This window comes from Mytilus galloprovincialis, chromosome 8, assembly GCF_965363235.1.
Source record: "Mytilus galloprovincialis chromosome 8, xbMytGall1.hap1.1, whole genome shotgun sequence".
Taxonomy (NCBI): domain Eukaryota; kingdom Metazoa; phylum Mollusca; class Bivalvia; order Mytilida; family Mytilidae; genus Mytilus; species Mytilus galloprovincialis.
In genome coordinates this window covers 4,429,467-4,448,500 of record NC_134845.1, presented here as the reverse complement: position 1 = coordinate 4,448,500, position 19,034 = coordinate 4,429,467, and the positions used below count along the sequence as shown (strand labels likewise).

The 19,034-nt window shown below is 32.0% G+C and overlaps 1 long non-coding RNA gene across 1 annotated transcript; it reads right to left on the bottom strand.

Moving 5' to 3' along the window:
- Positions 1–217: 217 nt before the first annotated feature.
- On the bottom strand, positions 218–9,090 carry LOC143084908 (uncharacterized). Its single transcript, XR_012981206.1, has 3 exons — positions 8,955–9,090; positions 775–863; positions 218–334 (listed from the first exon to the last, which is right to left on the bottom strand). It is a non-coding gene; the product is annotated as an uncharacterized LOC143084908 (long non-coding RNA).
- Positions 9,091–19,034: the final 9,944 nt, after the last annotated feature.

Here is a 19,034-nt window from a genome sequence, read left to right as displayed (position 1 = left end):
AATGAACGCCATACTAATTTCCAAATTGTACACAAGAAACTAAAATTAAAATAATACAAGACTAACAAAAGCCAGAGGCTCCTGACTTGGGACAGGCGCAAAAATGCGGCGGGGTTAAACATGTTTGTGAGATCTCAACCCTCCCCCTATACCTCTAACCAATGTAGAAAAGTAAACGCATAACAATACAAATGTAAAATAAACAGATAAGAAATAGTAAAAGTTCAACAGGTTTTTCTTAAATTGAAAATATATCTGTTTTTTAAAACATGTCTCTCTCTGTAGATGCACGTGCTAAAAATTGTCTTTTTTCTTGCTTCTGGATCGGCCTGATCTGAAAGAAATAACGACAAATTTAAAACAATTTCAAATAATTTTAGTAACCATACCAAAATTTATAATCTTTGATAAAGAAATTGTCTGTCTTTCTTTTAATCTTACTTATGATGTCCATTTTGCTTATATAATATTATTCACTCTCTTTATTGTAATTAATAATAGTCTTCCTCTGTGTTGAAGTCCGTACTTTGACCTATAATGATTTACTCTTATAAATTGTGACTTGGATGGAGAGTTGTCTCATTGGCACCTATACCACATCTTCTTATATATTGCCTCTGGATACAGCAAGATAAAGATGGCTATGCTATGCACTTGAACAGTAATTATTGAATTTTAATTTATACAATAAATGGATTAACTTACAGTAACTCATTAAACTTTTACAATTTAAAAGTCAACAATCTAACAAATTAAAACCTCATTATTACATACCTAATCTTCATCTTCAGAGACACTGAATAAGTCAGGACTGAATAACACTCTAGTCTTTTTTGCTGGTGTTTCATAACAGTTTTCTCACTCTACAAGAAATATTTGAAGTTTAAAATGCAGGAACCCTTACTCTGTTATTGTTTTTCTTCAGGCATATTTCTTTATTTTTATCAGGATTGGCATGTATCATTCCCAACTTCCTGAATATGCATGTAATATTTGCCATTGGACATTCAGCCAGTCATGATCAATCAATCAATCAATCAATCATAGAGTCTTAAAACAGATGAGTGGTTCATGCCTAGGAGACAGCGAACTGAATACACAAATAACAATTAAAATCAGGTTTCATTATGTCTTAAACAAAACACAGGACTGGTGTTACAATACTTTTACCTATCCCATTTAACATACCAGAAAACAAGTAAGACATGTTCCAAAAGGAACAGCAGCTTCCTCAGGTAAAAATGTGAGTAATGTACCCAACACATTCTCCCTTCAACAAAATATTCATTTTCCTCTCAAAACGTTAAAGATGGGCGTTCAGCACTCTGATACAAAAATATATTGAAATTTAGGTACATGTACTTTAGTCAACACTTTACACATTTTATTACCAAAATATGAGTGCAAATGTCTCGCCTTTGTCTTACTTATCATTGAAATCATATTGAAAGTCTTTAGTACAATTATCAGGTATACTTTACTTTATCAATGCACAACTACAATGTATGACACAACTAAAAATTGTCCAATGAACCATAAAAATGAAGTCGAAGTCAATTGAGACCTGTCAGACGGACATTTCCAGCTGACAATGATTCCATACATGATACACCCTATATAGTGGTCCTACTACTTAAAGTATCTGAGAAATAGACCAAACCACAAACACTATATATATATACATTGGCCAATGAACCATGAAATTGAGGCCAAGGTCAGACGGAACCTGTCGGGTGGATATGTACACCTTACAATCATTTCAATAATCCATACACCAAATATAGATGACTTACTAGTTATAGTATCTAGATACGGTCTTGCTTAAGTTACTTTATTTTTGATAACTGATCCATGGAATAAGGTCGAGGTCAGGTTAACCCTACATGTACCTAGCTGACGAACATGTAGATGTTGATAGGAACCCATATACCAAACAAAGTTATCATATTACTCAATTCAATTTAATATTACATTTTTTGTCACAACAGGAACAATAAGAGTACAAGGCAGTCATTATTATGAGTTTGTGGATATTCATTTTCCAATTCTGAAAGATATTCTTGATAAAGTTCTTACAAACATATCACAAACCAGTCCTACTAATACATGTATTTCACACGAATGTCATGATGACAATAACAATACACACATTAATGAATTATGCCCTGTTGACAAGGTCACTTGTGTATTACCTGACTCCCAGACTGGGTTAAAATCAGTACTAGTACAAGAAGATCAACCTCAAAAAGATGATTTTCAAAGGCTTGAATTAAATTTAGTTGACACGCTGGCTAAAATAGAACACAGTCACAATGAAAACTTCAGCAAAGTATTAACTGCTGTTAAACAATGCAATGATGATGTTCTAGTCTTGGGAAAAGGTAGAAAAGACGACAATGAGATATCAACATTACAATTAAAATATAAAACCGTACAAACAGAAAAACAGACTTTGGAAGTTAAATTAAAACACGAGCAAAGCAATATTATGTTAATTAAAGCTCAACATGAAGATCAAATGAAATGTCACAATCAAATACTGGAGGAGACTAGAGCAGAAATGAAAAAGGTATTAACTACTTCAAACTCTGAGATCGACTTTCTATCGGTAAGCCTACAAACCAAAAATGAAGAAATTGACAAACTAACTGATACTCTAAAACGACATACTCAACACTTGGAGAAATTACAAGAAGAAAATATCTCTCTCCGCTCCCAAATGATTTCTCGATTTGAAGATTTTCATCTTGTTAATGCAGACACGAAATATATTGACAAATCTAAACTTGACATTGATAACAAACCAACAATTATTTTAATTGGTACATCCAATACCAAACGTATCAATGCAGAGAAGCTATCGCCATCATTTACAACCAATAAGGTTACTGCTTTCAATTTAGAAGAAACTAAACAAGCTATTTTGGAGATATCGGATATAATTCCAAATCTAGTAGTGTTTCATTCCCTGACGAATGATTTGAAAATAAAATCACCACAGCAATGTGTAGAAGAAATACAAGATATTGTCAAGCTTGCACTTCAAAAATGGCAAAATAGTGGTTGCATCATCTCTCTTACTACTCCTCGACTCGACAGTGTCATTTTTAACACAAATGGACAAATCATAAATGCCTTGTTGAAACAAATATATGATGACAATAAAGATGTTCTACTTGTTGATCATGGCAATATGTTGCGAAATGGAAACCCAATTGCAGAGCTACTAAGTCAAGATAAATTTCATCTCTCTGACTCTGGCGTGTCTCAGCTATCGGCAAACTTAAAGCGTGGAATACACACTGCCTTAAACATTCCCATGCCAAATTCAAGAGGTAGATCCAAATCGCGCAACACAAGAGGACGTGGACGTGGACGTGGCAGAGGTCATCATGAATAACTTGCTTTTTAATATTATACATATTACCATATCATTATGTTGACTTCCTTTAACATGTTTAAAGTCATTTACATATAATTTATATATTTCTTCTTTTTTTTGGGGCTGATAAATTCATATTCTCATTTGAATAGATTTTTCAAATGAAACAGCCATTATGTGAAGAAGTCACACTATTACATGGTCATATATATGTAACCTCTGCTAGGTATAAAAGTTCGCCTTTTTTATTTTATTTTATTCATTTTTATTTTTAGTTTTCACATTTGAATCATACTTTTGATCTTGAATTAACCCAGGATATCAGGTTATTCAACCCAAATCAGTTTAATAGTTATTCAGTTAAAAGAGGATACATAGAAAAGAAATTATCTGTCATTATATCATAGACTATTTGTATTTAGAAAACCATTGTAAAAACTATCCTCTAAATAAATCTACTAATTTCAAATATTTACATTTCTGAATATTTTCCTTGTTGTCTCTTCCTTTTATTTAGAGACAAATTTTTATTATTTTTTTTTTTATAGATAGAAAATCTATTCTATTATTTATACCAGATTTAATTGTATCAACCAAAATGCCAAAATCAAACCAATCCTCTGTAAAATTTGGTTATTGGAATATAGGTGGCTTATTTTCAAAGGGCATGAATAAAGCAGAGGATCCCCTTTTTCTGAAACATATAGAGAATTACGACATTGTTTTTTTAGTCGAAACTCATGTGGGATATAACTCCCAAATACACAATATTGGCAAATTTCATTATCATCCAATATGTAGAAAATTATCAAATAATAACCGTCATTTTGGGGGTGTAGCAATTCTACAGAAAAGTCACGTTAAACCTCATGTCAAAATATTGATTAACAGTAATCCAGATTATCAATGGATTAAATTAGAAAAATCCTTTTTTGGATTTAAAAGTGACCTATTTATTTGTGTACTGTACAACCCCCCTGTTACGTCTAAATATACCCAAGAACTCTCTTCTGATGTTTTTGAATGCATAGAAAAAGATATCTTTCAGTATAAAAAAATGGGTGAAATTTTGTTATGTGGAGATTTTAATGCCAGAATAGGCTCTGAAAATGACTTTATAGTAAACGATGATTCAAAATGTACTCCAATTTTTTATACATACCCTACTGACAAAAACATTATGACAAGAAAAAGTCGAGACCAAAAAATTGATCAAAGAGGCAAAGAAGTTTTGGATTTTTGCATTAGTAAACAAATAAGAATTTTAAATGGCAGAGTTCTTGGTGATACATTTGGTAATTTTACTTGCTATACCCCCAATGGTGCAAGTGTGGTTGATTATGTTGCTGTGTCGGAAGAAATTCTTGAAAATGTACTGTATTTTAAAGTATCCAGATTTATTCCCACATTATCTGATTGTCATTGTAAACTTGAGTGGGAATTATCTGCAAAATATTGTGTTCCTGGAGAAAATGATATTCCAATCCAGTTGAAAAATATGACACCTAATTATATCTGGACTGACTGTTCAGCAATAAAATTTCAAGAAACACTTTCTTCAGATACACTACAAAACTACATACTAGAATTCAACAACAGCACAATTCAATTTACTCAGACATCAGTAGATGACGCATCATCAAAACTTTCAAACATCTTTTTATCAGCAGCAAATCTATCACTTAAACGACCTTTAAAAAAACACACAAACAAACAAAAAAACAAAAAGTGGTTTGACGCAAGTTTACAACAAGCTCGAACTAACTTGCTTAATTATGGAAAAATTTATTCAAGATTTCCATATGATCCAATTATCAAAAATCACTTTTATAAACTGAATCGTGAATACTCCAAACTAAGGAAATATAAATACAAACAATACAAACAATCATTGATTAGTCAGCTGGACTCCTTGCACGAAGAGAATCCAAAACTGTATTGGAACTTAATTAATGAACTACAGGAAAAAAATGAAACTAAAAAAAAATGTGGAGTACAACCATCAACTTTGATATCACATTTCCAAAAGTTGTCACAACTGAAAGGTGAATTTCAAAGTAGATATACAGAGCTATGTGAAAAACTGAAACAGTTAGAAAACTCAAAATGTTTCAACGAGTTGGACTCCTTTATCACTGAGTCTGAAATATCCAAAGCCATTTCACACTTAAAATGCAATAAATCATCAGGCTTGGATAACATTAGTAATAATATGATAAAGAATGGACAGACTTTCCTTTTAAAAAGTTTTCAACAGATGTTTAATACTTGTCTGTCTTCAGGTATATACCCAACATCTTGGGCTGAAGGTTATATTACACCAATTTTTAAAAGCAACGATACAAGTGACCCTAACAATTATAGAGGAATAACAATAACAAGTGCAATTGGAAAGCTTTTTAATAGAATATTAAGTCTAAGACTGGACAAATTTCTTCAGGAACATAATATTATACATGATAGTCAAATTGGATTCACAAGGAAAGCCAGAACTGCAGATCATATGTTTATTTTAAACTGTCTTATTAACAAATACTGTAATTCAAAAGAAGGTAGACTGTTTGCCTGTTTTGTTGATTTTCAGAAGGCTTTTGATACTGTTATACATACAGGGATCAAGATTAAACTACTAGATATTGGGGCTGGGTCTTATTTTTATAACATTATTAAAAGTATGTATGAAATTAGCAAATCATGTGTCAAAATTCAAAATCAAGTAAGTGATTTTTTCCCATTAGATATTGGAGTCAAACAAGGTGACAACCTCAGTCCGAATTTATTCAAGATATTCATAAATGATTTGCCCAGATATTTGTCAGATACTAGAGACCCAGTTAATGTCAATGACAAAGATCTACATTGTTTAATGTATGCTGATGATATTGTTTTATTATCTACATCAGCTGAAGGACTACGAGAAAAGCTGGGAATGCTTGATAAATTTTGCAAAGATTGGTGTCTCAATGTGAATACTAATAAGACAAAGGTGCTGATTTTCAACAAGGCAGGCAGACATGTAAAACAGATATTCACATTTCAGAATATAAATCTGGAATGTGTTTCAAAATACAAATACCTAGGTTTATATTTAAGCTCATCTGGTTCATTCAGTTATGCTCAAAATGAACTATACAAAAAATCCCTGAAAGCTCATTTCAAATTAAGGAAAGATCTTTTATCACTTAATCCTGATGTAAAAACAAGTATTCATGTTTTTGACCACACTGTAAAACCTATTTTATTATATGGTAGCGAAATATGGGGGATGTTTAATTCTCTTTCCTCTAAATGTAAGAAGGAAGATATATCTTTTGAAAAATTATATTCAGGTTTACCCTGTGAGAAACTTCATATAAAATTTTGTAAATTTATACTTGGGGTACACAAGAAAACAACAAATGCTGCAGTGTTATCTGAACTTGGAAGATTTCCAATATATTTTAATATCATAAAAGGAATGTTATTGTACTGGTATAGATTAGAGAATTTAGGTAATAATTTTCCTCTATTAAAAGAGGCATATACACAATCAAAGACACTACATCACATGAATATAACATCATGGTATGGTTCAATAAATGTTGTTTTTAAAATACTTGGTATTGACTATACAAATGCCATAAATGCTCCATTTTGTGAATCCTTATACAAATTTAAGAAATATATACAAACCAAGCTATCAACATTGTTTATTAGCTGTTGGAAAAAACAAATAGATAAATTTTCAGACAGTAAACTGAAAACCTACCTTTTATATAAAACAAATTTTGGTTTTGAAAAATATCTAACATTGATCAAGAATTTTGAACTTAGAAGAAGTTTTACTAAATTACGTGTATCTTCTCATAGATTACAAATAGAATTAGGTAGATATCAGGGTATTCCCCGAATTAACAGAATATGTAATAAATGTTCTTCCAATACTGTCGAAGATGAGGCTCATTTTCTATTTGATTGTAACAAATTTGAGGATGATAGAAATTGTATGTTAGCTAGTATTGCACAATATAATTCTTATTTTAATCATATGAACAGTCAAAGCAAAATTATCTGGTTATTTAGTGTAGAAAATGTTGAGTTACTTAAAATAATATGTAATTTTATATACAAACATCTTCCTTAGTGAAGATTAGTTAAAGGAAATCTATGTGTGTATATACATTTGATTGGACATAGAAAATTATATTCATCTGAATATCACAAGCATACTAGCCGATTAAGAAAAAAGAGAAAAATAATTGTTAAGATATATTATTTATTCAAATGTTCTCTTATATCCTTGAGGCATCGTCCCCTGGTATCAACTGCATTCAAGTTACCTATGATGCTTCCTTGTTTGCTTTTGATACAGGTAGGAAAGAGACATTTACACACATTTTACATGCCTATGGCCCATAAGGTATCGTCCCCTGGTGTCAGCTGCCTTTAGGAAACCATAATGCTTTCCTATTTGCTGCTGACACAGGATGAGTCATGGACATGTTTAATTTCTACTTTCTTTTTGGCTAATTATTATATATTTAATTGATCCAACTTTTTGTGTACTATACATATGTGGATATCTATTTTTTTTTTTTTTTTTTTTTTTTTTTCTTTTTGGGCTGCTTGTTTGTTATCTATATCAACCACACTTGTAATAAAATGCATTAGTATTTAAAAAAAAAAAACATACTATAGATTCTTTATCTACGTATTCTTTAAGAACTTAAATAGTTCTCGTTTAACTTTTTTTTTTTTTTTTATCTCATTGTTTGTATTGTATTATGAAAAAAATTATTGATGTTGTAATGTTTATGCCCTTTGGGGCCCATAATTGGAAATAAAAATATCTTATCTTATCTTATCTTATCATAATAAGTGAGTTTTTCATTTAACAAAACAAAATGTATCAAGCAGTTACTGAACCATGAAAATGAGGTTGCCGTGACAATGACATATGACAGACGGAAATTTCGTAGCATAAGGTATGAAGCATTTAGATTGTCTAACTTATAAAATATAATGCTTCAAACAAATAGTGTACTGCATCGTCGCCGCCGTTGCTTGGTTGCAATACCTACCATGCCATGTCTCGCATACAGGCGAAAAAAATCCAAATCACTGCACAACAGACATCAAGGTTTCATATAAACCTCTGAAGAAAGAGATACCTTTCTGAGAAATTTTATTTCCTGAAAGGACCCTTTAATTTGTATTCATGCTGGACTATATTTCTTCCAGAGTTTAATCGTTAATACACATGATATATGCTATTAAAGTGTGTACATTTCCCTCGAGATACAATGTATATTATTTACCATTTAAAATTCCTTGCAGTCAGAATTAATACATTTTTTTTTAAAATTATTCGGAAATGCCTGCCCATAACAAGTATTAATTTGATGACCATTCGGGCATTCATTTGAGAAGAAAGATTCGACTGAGGTGTGTTTTTTCAGGGAGGTTCTTTTAGTTCGAAAAGGACATCTGTGGTCTACTAAAACAGTGCATAGTTATGAAAATTTGTCAACAGAAGACATGAAAGGCTTATAATATCTATGTTAATATATAAATACATAAAATAAATACTTACAAACTTCTGTTGTCTATCCTGATATGTTCCTGGTGCCGTTTCAACCACGACAAATACAATACACAAACGGACATTGAATCGTCGCTCCTAATCTTTGAATAACATTTGAAACAGCTAGACCTTTCCTCCATGTACTAACACGAATAATTCAGCGCCCCCCTATCCACTACTTTTCTCGAGGAAATGGTTCATGGAGTGATCGAAGTGATCGTAAAGACTGGATTATTCGGGTTATCTATGTACTGACAAATATATTAGATAGAGTCAAATGCACACGCTGTGAATTTATTATGTAATTTCCGTCGTTTGTTTGTCATTATCTATCGTGCGAAATTTTACATTCGGATGTTTATAATTTATTAGGTTTATATGATCGCGATGGCTACAGTATGTGGTCATTAAAATATGATATGGGTAATTAGCATATGATAACAAATCGTGTTTGAAGAAATAATCATAAGATTTTATATTACAATTATCTTTTTCGTTTAGTTCTTAAAATTAAAAATCATTTACGTTATTTAAAAAAAATCGAAGTTTTGAATATACCAATATTTTTTTTTGTATAGGAACATTTATTCCATAGAAAAACAAAAGAATATTGGGTATCGATCCGTGACACAAAATGAATATAAGCACATTATAAAACACGTACACAAAATAAGCAAAGGAACGCGCTTTAATTGCTCAAAGTCACATTAAACCTTCAACATGCAACAAAAAGGATCTCATCACACTGCAAATGTAAGACGACCACTAGCAACAGCCAGAGCGAAATAGTTTGCAAAAACAATTTGAATAGACTTCGTAAGATGTTACACCACCATTTTGGGCACGTTCAAAAAGGAAAGAAGTACGTATTTAAAACAAAGTAGTTCTTACGTATTTAAATCAAACTTTATTATATGCAGAATAATTTTTTGTACGTTATGTAGATATCAAATGAAAGGGTAAGGACTGTTGATCCTTGTAGAACACACACATTTGACAGATGAATACAAATGATACAAATAGTTATGAACTAATTCTATAAAATTGAGGGCGTATATTGCCTGTTGCTCAGATATGAAGTACCTAGTTTGGTGTATCCAAAGTTATAATATAATTAGTACAGTCTGATGTGTAAATAATGGTATACTTATCCCCCATATATATATTTGCATGCTGTTTTTTTTGTGTTGACGTCCGAAATACTGCACTGTAGACTTACAGTTAGGGTTTTTTGCTTGTGAGAGAAACATGTTTAACCCCGCCACATTATTTATGTATGTGCCTGTCCCAAGTCAGGAGCCTGTAATTCAGTGGTTGTCGTTTGTTTATGTGTTACATATTTTTCGTTCATTTTTTTTACATAAATAAGGCCGTTAGTTTTCTCGTTTGAATTGTTTTACATTGTCTTATCGGGGCCTATTATAGCTGACTGTGCGGTGTGTGCTTTGTTCATTGTTGAAGGCCGTACGGTGACCTATAGTTGTTGATGTCTGTGTCATTTTGGTCTTTTGTAGATAGTTGTCTCATTGGCAATCATACCACATCTTCTTTTTTATATTAGCTTATTGTTCCTGCTTTCCGTAAAAAAAGAATGACTTTTCCATGATATTACACATGTATATGTTACATTGCTCCTACCAAACAAATAATGAAGGTTAAGAAAACATTCGTTTATATGTATTAATGAAAGCATTTGAAGACTGGTACGATTGAAGTTAGAATAATGTGTCTTGGCAGAGTGGCATGTCTTCTTACAAAGTTATTTGTATCTTCTGAAAAAACGCGTCGAAAAATCTGACGCAGTTTGTCTAGTACAAAACGTGTAAATAACATAAAGCATGTTGTCATTTCAGGAATGTGACCCGCCGAATTATTACCGAGTTTGTAATAACATGACCAATACGACGGGTGCCTCACGTGAAATTCTTCCCGTTAGGGGTTTAGTATATTGATTGAATATAATTATCAGTTTTCACGACAAAAATCTTAGATTCTCTCTTGGCATTCCGGCTTTCTCCACCATTACAGTTTGATAACCACGAAATGTACAATATTGTGCTGAAAGTTACGTTGAACACTAATAAATCGATATTTCGGTTTTAGCACCCAGACTCAAGGCATAGGGTTTGAAGATCGATTGGAAAAAGGCAACCGTTTCTAATCACAATGTTTCATAATCAAAATAATGCTTTACTTTGAATACATGGAGGGCAAGGCCTCAACCTATATATACGTTCTCACAAGTACGAGGGTCAGGATGGGGTCAAATTTAAACCATTTTTCTCTTACTATTCTTTCTATTTTTTTGTTCATTATTCTCTATTCTGTAAACCCCCATCCACAGCCTCAGGTATAGACGAAGTGTCATATATGTGGTCTAGTAATGTCAGCAGTGTGATCTGCACATTTATCATTTTGTAGAAAAAGATGAACGGGTGGTGTTTATACATTGTTTTGATGCAAGATATGATACATCTTTTCTATAAAATCGATTGATTGACAGATTGTTGGATGCTTAACGTGTAGTGTCAAATAGTTCATGCATGCATGCACGGAACGAGAAGCTATTTTAAAACAATACATACCATGGGGAATACCTGTACATAATAAGGGTAGACCGGGATGAAGTGCGGTGAGCTTTTTATAAATCTTTAAAAACAAATAAAAGAAAGGATAAGACAAAATGGTACACATTCTCAAACGCCTATTTATCGGTAATAATACTTGAGGGTCTTGTTGGAGTTGATAGAGTATCGAATCACGGGACTGGAAAACGCAGAATAAAGGACAAAACATATAGCATATACAAAAAAATATAAAGAATAGAAAATAAAAGGATGATCAAATAGAGAATAATGAGCAAAATTATAAAGAATAGAAATGATGTTTTAAAAATTAAAAGAATACAAAATCGATGGACCATCCATCCAGACCATTATACTTTTGTAGTTGTCCATTTTTGATCAACATATTATTTTATTAGAATGATATAAAATGACCACACATTAATAACCTCTATGAAATGACACAGATTCAAATAATTTACAATCTTCGATTTGTTTAATTCATGTTAGCAAACAAGTGCCGCATATCTATCTGAAGTTGTTAAAATAATTAGTGCTAATTATAACAAACGCGGCTTAACAGCCTTATCATTTTATGTAATGCACGCGTACGTTGATTGTAGGCCCCTAGTGTTACCACATGCCGAGAAGACTTCAAATGGAAACACAAGATAATTAATGACAAGACGTAGGACACTGATCTGTAATTTTGTATGATATGATCACTTGGTATTTCTCTCTATGTACGTGCAATGAAGATGACAGACAAGTGGAAATTAAAAGGAGGGAAGACAAGTTGAACATAGACGGGATAGTTTTCCAGTTTCGTTCATGAAACATTCATCACAGTTCAAGAAATTGGAGGTTAGTTTTGCTCAGTATACTAGAGGTGGGATTAGGGGTGGGGTCAAGGATATTGGGATCCCCTCATATATCCCCGACATATATGCTCAATGCATACTAGACGTTTTACAAGTCTCTGTGTATGCCCCTTTTCAAATCCTCGATCGATCTGCATCTGCGAATATCAATTTGCATATTTTTCTACGATACTACTATTACTAGATTTATTTCACTTGACTGGGCGGAGTTTAAGAAGTTCGCTTATTTAAGACCAGTCCATCTATAGACAGGAGTTTTGGGATAAGATCATCAATGAAGTGTCCAGGTTTTTTTTTATATTGAAGATGGTATCTGAAAACATGTATATTTGCTTACTATTTGTATGGTTCTATTTATATTACTTTGTGGAGAATCAACATTATCATAAGTAAAAGATTTCGTTTAAATGTCGAAATTGTTTCTCAGATAAGAAGACATTTAATAGTTTTTAGTAATTAATTTACTCAGATTAGAAGACATTAGTAATGACAATGCCTGACATGATACTTGGGGCTAGATGAGACTCAGTTTTATTGTTAATAAAAGATTGGGTACATGTTTTCTCTTTTTAATTCATAAGTTTGAACGTAAATTTATTAGATAAATATTATTTATTATCTTTTAATTATTATGATAGTAATAATGTTTCTAATTGGTAATCTCATTATTATTTACTACGGGTGAAAGTTGAAGTAATCTTTAAACATTTAAAAAACAAGAATGTGTCCTCAGTACACGAATGCCCCACTCGCACTTTCATTTTCTATGTTCAGTGGACCGTGACATTGGGATAAAAACTCTAATTTGGCATTAAATTAGAATGATCATATCATAGGGAACATGTGTACTAAGTTTGAAGTTGATTGGACTTCAACTTCATAAAAAACTACCTTGACCAAAAACTTTAACCTGAAGCGGGACAGACGGACGAACGGACGGACGGACGGACGAACGAACGGACGAACGGACGGACGGACGAACGGACGAACGGACGCACAGACCAGAAAACATAATGCCCCTCTTTCCGTTTCCGTTCACTAACTTTAGTTTGCCTCAACCGAATTTTAAAATCACAAATCAGTCTTAACTACTTTCATCGTGTACATGTATCTGAATGTGGAAGTTGACACGTGTATATTTACGAGCGGGGGCATTTGTAGCCCATAGACACATTTTCAATTTTTTTTTATATGCACTGTATTTTTTATTTGATCTTTCAGATAGCTTTGGTTGAACGGAATAATGGAAACATGTATTTGGGAATATTAGAAGACAAAATGTTGACATTTACAAAGATAATTGTTCGAAAAGTTAAGAAGAGTTTGAAGATGAATAATTCCAACTACAGATCTGTATGTCACTAAAAGATCAGATTACTTAACGATTAGTACCAGTTGCATTATAACGAAGCTTGTCTCTTGTGTGAAAAAAAACACCAAAATTATTCTAACAGATGACCAGTGACAAAACATTGAACAAAATCTTCAGGATTATATAAGCAAACAAAAAAGACTTGTATTTTTGAACTGTTTGTATGCCATCACATGACAAATCGAAACGATAAGGAAATTGATTTTTGGCCATATAGCAATTCTATTGTTTTACATGCATTCTGAACTGTTCCGCTAGAATATTTGTGATAAGATAAACTGGACAGAAATTTTTTTTTTTGGGGTGGGGGGGGGGGGATAATTTTCACTCATTACAGATTTCAGAAATTAAAAAAGAAAATTTCAAATATCATGTTGCCAACAAAAAGAGGGGGTATATTTTTTGGGGGTGAGGGTTCAAATAGCAACGGCATAGTGTATTGCATAAAAGCATAAAATAGAGGTAAATTTATTTATTTATTTTTATTTTTTTTTTGGGGGGGGGGGGGCAATTCGCAACAGCATAGTGTATTGCACAAAAGCCAAAAATTAAATATAAATTTAAAGGATATAACCAATTCTAAGTTTTTTGGCTACCGTTATTCTGTGTCAGAAACCTATATTGCATCAAATATTTAATTACAATCCAAATTCAGACCTGTATCATGCACGAACATTGTGTCCATTTTTGTCCAAAATGTTTAGGATTTGACCTCTGCGGTCGTATCCAGCTGCGCTTGGCGAAGCAATTTATTGTATCAGTTTGTCTGTAATAAATAAGACCGATGGAATTTTCTTTTAAATTATTTTTATTTTTTATCATGAGATATTTTGAAGATTATTTTTATATAGAATAAAATTCATATTGAATGTAGAATAAATTAATTCTGTGTCTCAGCCATACAGATAACTTTACTTCAAAATAAATTTATTTTATATATTATTATAATCCGAAATCGTATTGAATGTAGAATAAATTTATTCTGTGTCTCAGCCTCACTATACAGATAACTTTACTTCAAAATAAATTTATTTTATATTTTATTATAATCCGAAATCGCATTGAAACAAGAATAAATTTATTCTGTGTCACAGCCTCACCATACAGATAACTTTACTTCAAAATAAATTTATTTTATATATTATTATAATCCGAAATGACATTGAATGAAGAATAAATTTATTCTATGATTTTCTCCAACTAATAATAGATATTATGGCTCTATATAATAAATTTATTTTAAACATGATCATATACAGTAAGCACCATGCATTTAGAATAAATTTATTCTATGTTGCATCCTTTACAGAGAGTTGACTAAAAATGGACAGCTAAGTGTAGAATTCAGTATAAATTTATTTTGAAATGTAACAAATAAATACTAATATAACAGAATTGTCTTTGTTTTTCATGATTTTTTCTCAAATACATGGGTTATAGAATAAATTTATTACGTTCTGGTCCGAATTTGGCCTCTAATTGCACTTGTCAGAATTAAGAGTGAAAAAAGAGGAAAATTGGTTTTTTCCTTTTTTATTCTGCTCTCAGTTATATATAGCATAATCCGAATTATATTCTTAAAAGAATTTAAATTCACAAACTTGTTATTTTGCACCAAACATTGCTGTGACATGCCTTTTTAAAATATGATTGAAAATCGTAAATGTTTAAGTAAAATTCTATTTGCAATTGCTGACCAACATTGATAAAAAAAAAAAAAATGCAATGAACAGTATACTTCTGACAGATATCTGGTTCTCCTTGAAAAATACTGGGTCATAACATATCTTAATTACAATCCCGAGTAATCTGAATATATTTATTCAGAAATGCACAATATATGTGTATAAATCTACATGTTTTAATACGACTGCAAGAAAAAATGAAAAAAAAAAATGGTCGTATATTGCTATCACGTCGTCGTCGTCAGCGTCGCCGAAGACAGATGTTTTCCGGATAATAACTTTTGTTTAAGTAAATAGAAATCAATCAAATTTTAACACAAGGTTTATAACCACTAAAGAATGGTTGGGATTGATTTTGGGGGGGGGGGGGGTATGGTCTTAACTGTTTAGGAATTAGGCGCCAAAAAGGGGGTCGAAATAAACATTTTTGTAGTTTCCAGTCATAAAGTGTATGAATCTCTCTGAAATTATACCACAAGTTTCCAAACTACAAAAGGGATGGTTATGATTTGCTCGGAGGGGTAGTTGGGGGGGAGGTGTTATGGCGCAAACCGTTTAGGAATTAGAGACAAAAAGAGGGAAAAACAAGGGTTTCTTGGTTAATGGTCAATTAAGACAATTTGAAACCAGTGTAAGGAAGGTAATCCAAATATATTAAGGTAATCCAGACATGTTTGAATACCTCCCTTACACTGCTTTAAAATTATGTGTAAAATTTTTTTTTCCCATATCAGATTTCAGAAATTAAAAAGAAAAAAAGTGGGGGATACATTTTTCTTTTCTTGAGGTTGGGGTCAGTATGCAACAGCATAGTATATTGCACAAAACAACAAAAAAGGAGGGTATTTTTTTAATTTTTGGAGGGGGTGGGGCAATTCGCAACAGCGTAGTGCAAAAGCAAAAAATTAAGTATAAATTCAAATTATATAACCAATTTTTAGTTCTTTGACTACAGTTATTCTTGTGTCAGAAACCTGTTATGTGTCAAATATTTAATTACATTCCAAATTCAGACCTGAATCAAGCGTGAATAGTGTGTCCATTTTTGTCCGAACGTATCCAACTGCGTTCGGCAAAGCAATTTAATAAAGACTTTTAAATATAATTTTATACACATATTAAATTGTGAATATGGTGAAACTGATCCTCAAAATAAGTTTAAACTGCCCTGGTGTGGAATACATTTGTGTTAAATTGATCATACTTCTTAATTTACTTATTTCAATCAGTTTTAAATATTGTATACTGCCTTAATGATAACATATATAATAATAACTGTTGAAATTTGTTTGCTGGGCATTAATTTACCATAATTTACCAATTATGGATTCGGTAATTTCCGCTAAAAAACGAAGTTTACCGAATGATCTAATCATACATCAATCCCATCATACAACAAAAAACGTATAATGTTGTGATCACTTCATATAATGTTGTGAGCACTTCATATAATATTTTGACCACTTCATATAATGTTGTGACCACTGCATAATAATGTTTGGACCACTGCGTATAATGTTGTGAGCACTTAATATAATGTTGTGAGCACTTAATATAATGGTGTGAGCACTGCATATAATGGTGTGAGCACTGCATATAATGTTTTGAGCACTGCATATAATGTTGTGAGCACTTAATATAATGTTGTGAGCACTTAATATAATGTTGTGAGCACTTAATATTATGTTGTGAGCACTGCATATAATGTTGTGAGCACTGCATATAATGATGTGAGCACTGCATATAATGATATGAGCACTGCATATAATGTTGTGAGCACTTAATATAATGTTGTGAGCACTTTATATAATGGTGTGATCACTGCATATAATGATGTGAGCACTGCATATAATGTTGTGAGCACTTTATATAATGGTGTGAGCACTGCATATAATGGTGTGAGCACTTTATATAATGTTGTGAGCACTGCATATAATGTTGTGAGCACTGAATATAATGCTGATCATTAACATAAGGCAGTCATGGCGTTCCATAGTAATATATCTTTATTTTGTTTTTGAGGTCACTGATAAAAGGGCAAACAAATCCATACAAAAGTACAATCGCCACGTTGTTTTTTTTTTTTTTTAGTTTAGATCATATTTATAATGACAAGTTGTTTATGTTATCCTGAAGGTTCAATAGCAAATATTTCATGCATATTTGTGACATATCCAAGCAGGGGAGTTTGAACTGCCACTCACTGTAACATCACGGACATTGTTGTACAATTTTTATCTTGTAGCCCTTTCTACACTACTGTTCAGATTGCGACAGGCTTACAGTGAAGTCACAATTTTCAAACGAAAACAAAATGACAAGTGACAACATTTTTCTTTCAAAGGTGTGTTCCAAAATATACACAATCAATATGGTTTACATAAGAGTTGCCACGGAAACGGTCAGTTCATATAAAAATCACCAATTTACACACCAATGCGTAACAAATGTAGATCACTAGACAGATTTCAGACAAATTCTTGTGTTATGTCGGTCAAATAAACAAGAAAATCCGAATTGGATATTAATATTAAAACCGTTTGATTACAATATGTATGTACAGTCTAGCATTATAACAGTCAAAATCAAAACGATATTGGAGTCGTAACCATTATTTCAGCAATAGCGTATCATGAATAAAATTCTTCTTGCAATGCATGTTCGAGTGTAGGTTCGATGAGAACATGCTGACTGTACGTAGTATATATCAATTAAGATGAGTGTCTAGACCGATTGTATATTTATATTCATACTATGACAACGCAAGTCAATTTCAGAAATCATTTGTTATCCCATCACACATCATTATCGACTTCACGTGATTTATTACTGTGATTACATTCACTCATGCATATAATCAATCAAAGGGTTCAGTCTATTATGTCTTGATAACTTGAGATAGGATAATGTATACTGGTGTGGTTCTCCTATATAGGAGGTTAAAGATACAGGTAAGGTAGGGATAATGTATAAAATACATGTAGCATATTTCGTAGCCCTCGAATTTTTAAATGAAAAGTTTATAAAAATTCTATCAAATAACATTTTTGAAGAGGGGCGAAAATAAACTGACAACGCCATACCTAAACATGAAAAAGACATACAGACAAATAACAGTACACAAAGAAACAGCCTAGAAAACGAACGGCTAAGCAAAAACTGGGGGTGATCTCGGGTGCTCTTGAAGGATAAGCAGATCCTGCTCCACATGTGACAACCGTTGTGTCATTTTATTACACACCCGGTAAATTTGGTAGGTCACATTCATGAAATGGGAAGATGATTGTAGTTTGGGCGTACGAAACATATCCGATATGTACCGATTATCAGGTTATCTGCATGTTGATATTGTAAAATATCAGCTGCGAGACATAATATGAAGCTTTTTGTCGAGTGAGCGTAGCGAACGAGATCAAAAAGCCTTCATATAATGTCAAGCAGCTGATATTTTACAATATCAATATGCAGATAATCTGATAATCGATTTATCGGGCTATATATGCGTGTTTCAGAAGTGTTTTCTTTGTTTCACCAGCACACAAAAGATGACTTGATAAGTTCGGGTCAAAGTTATTAACGTCGGTTCA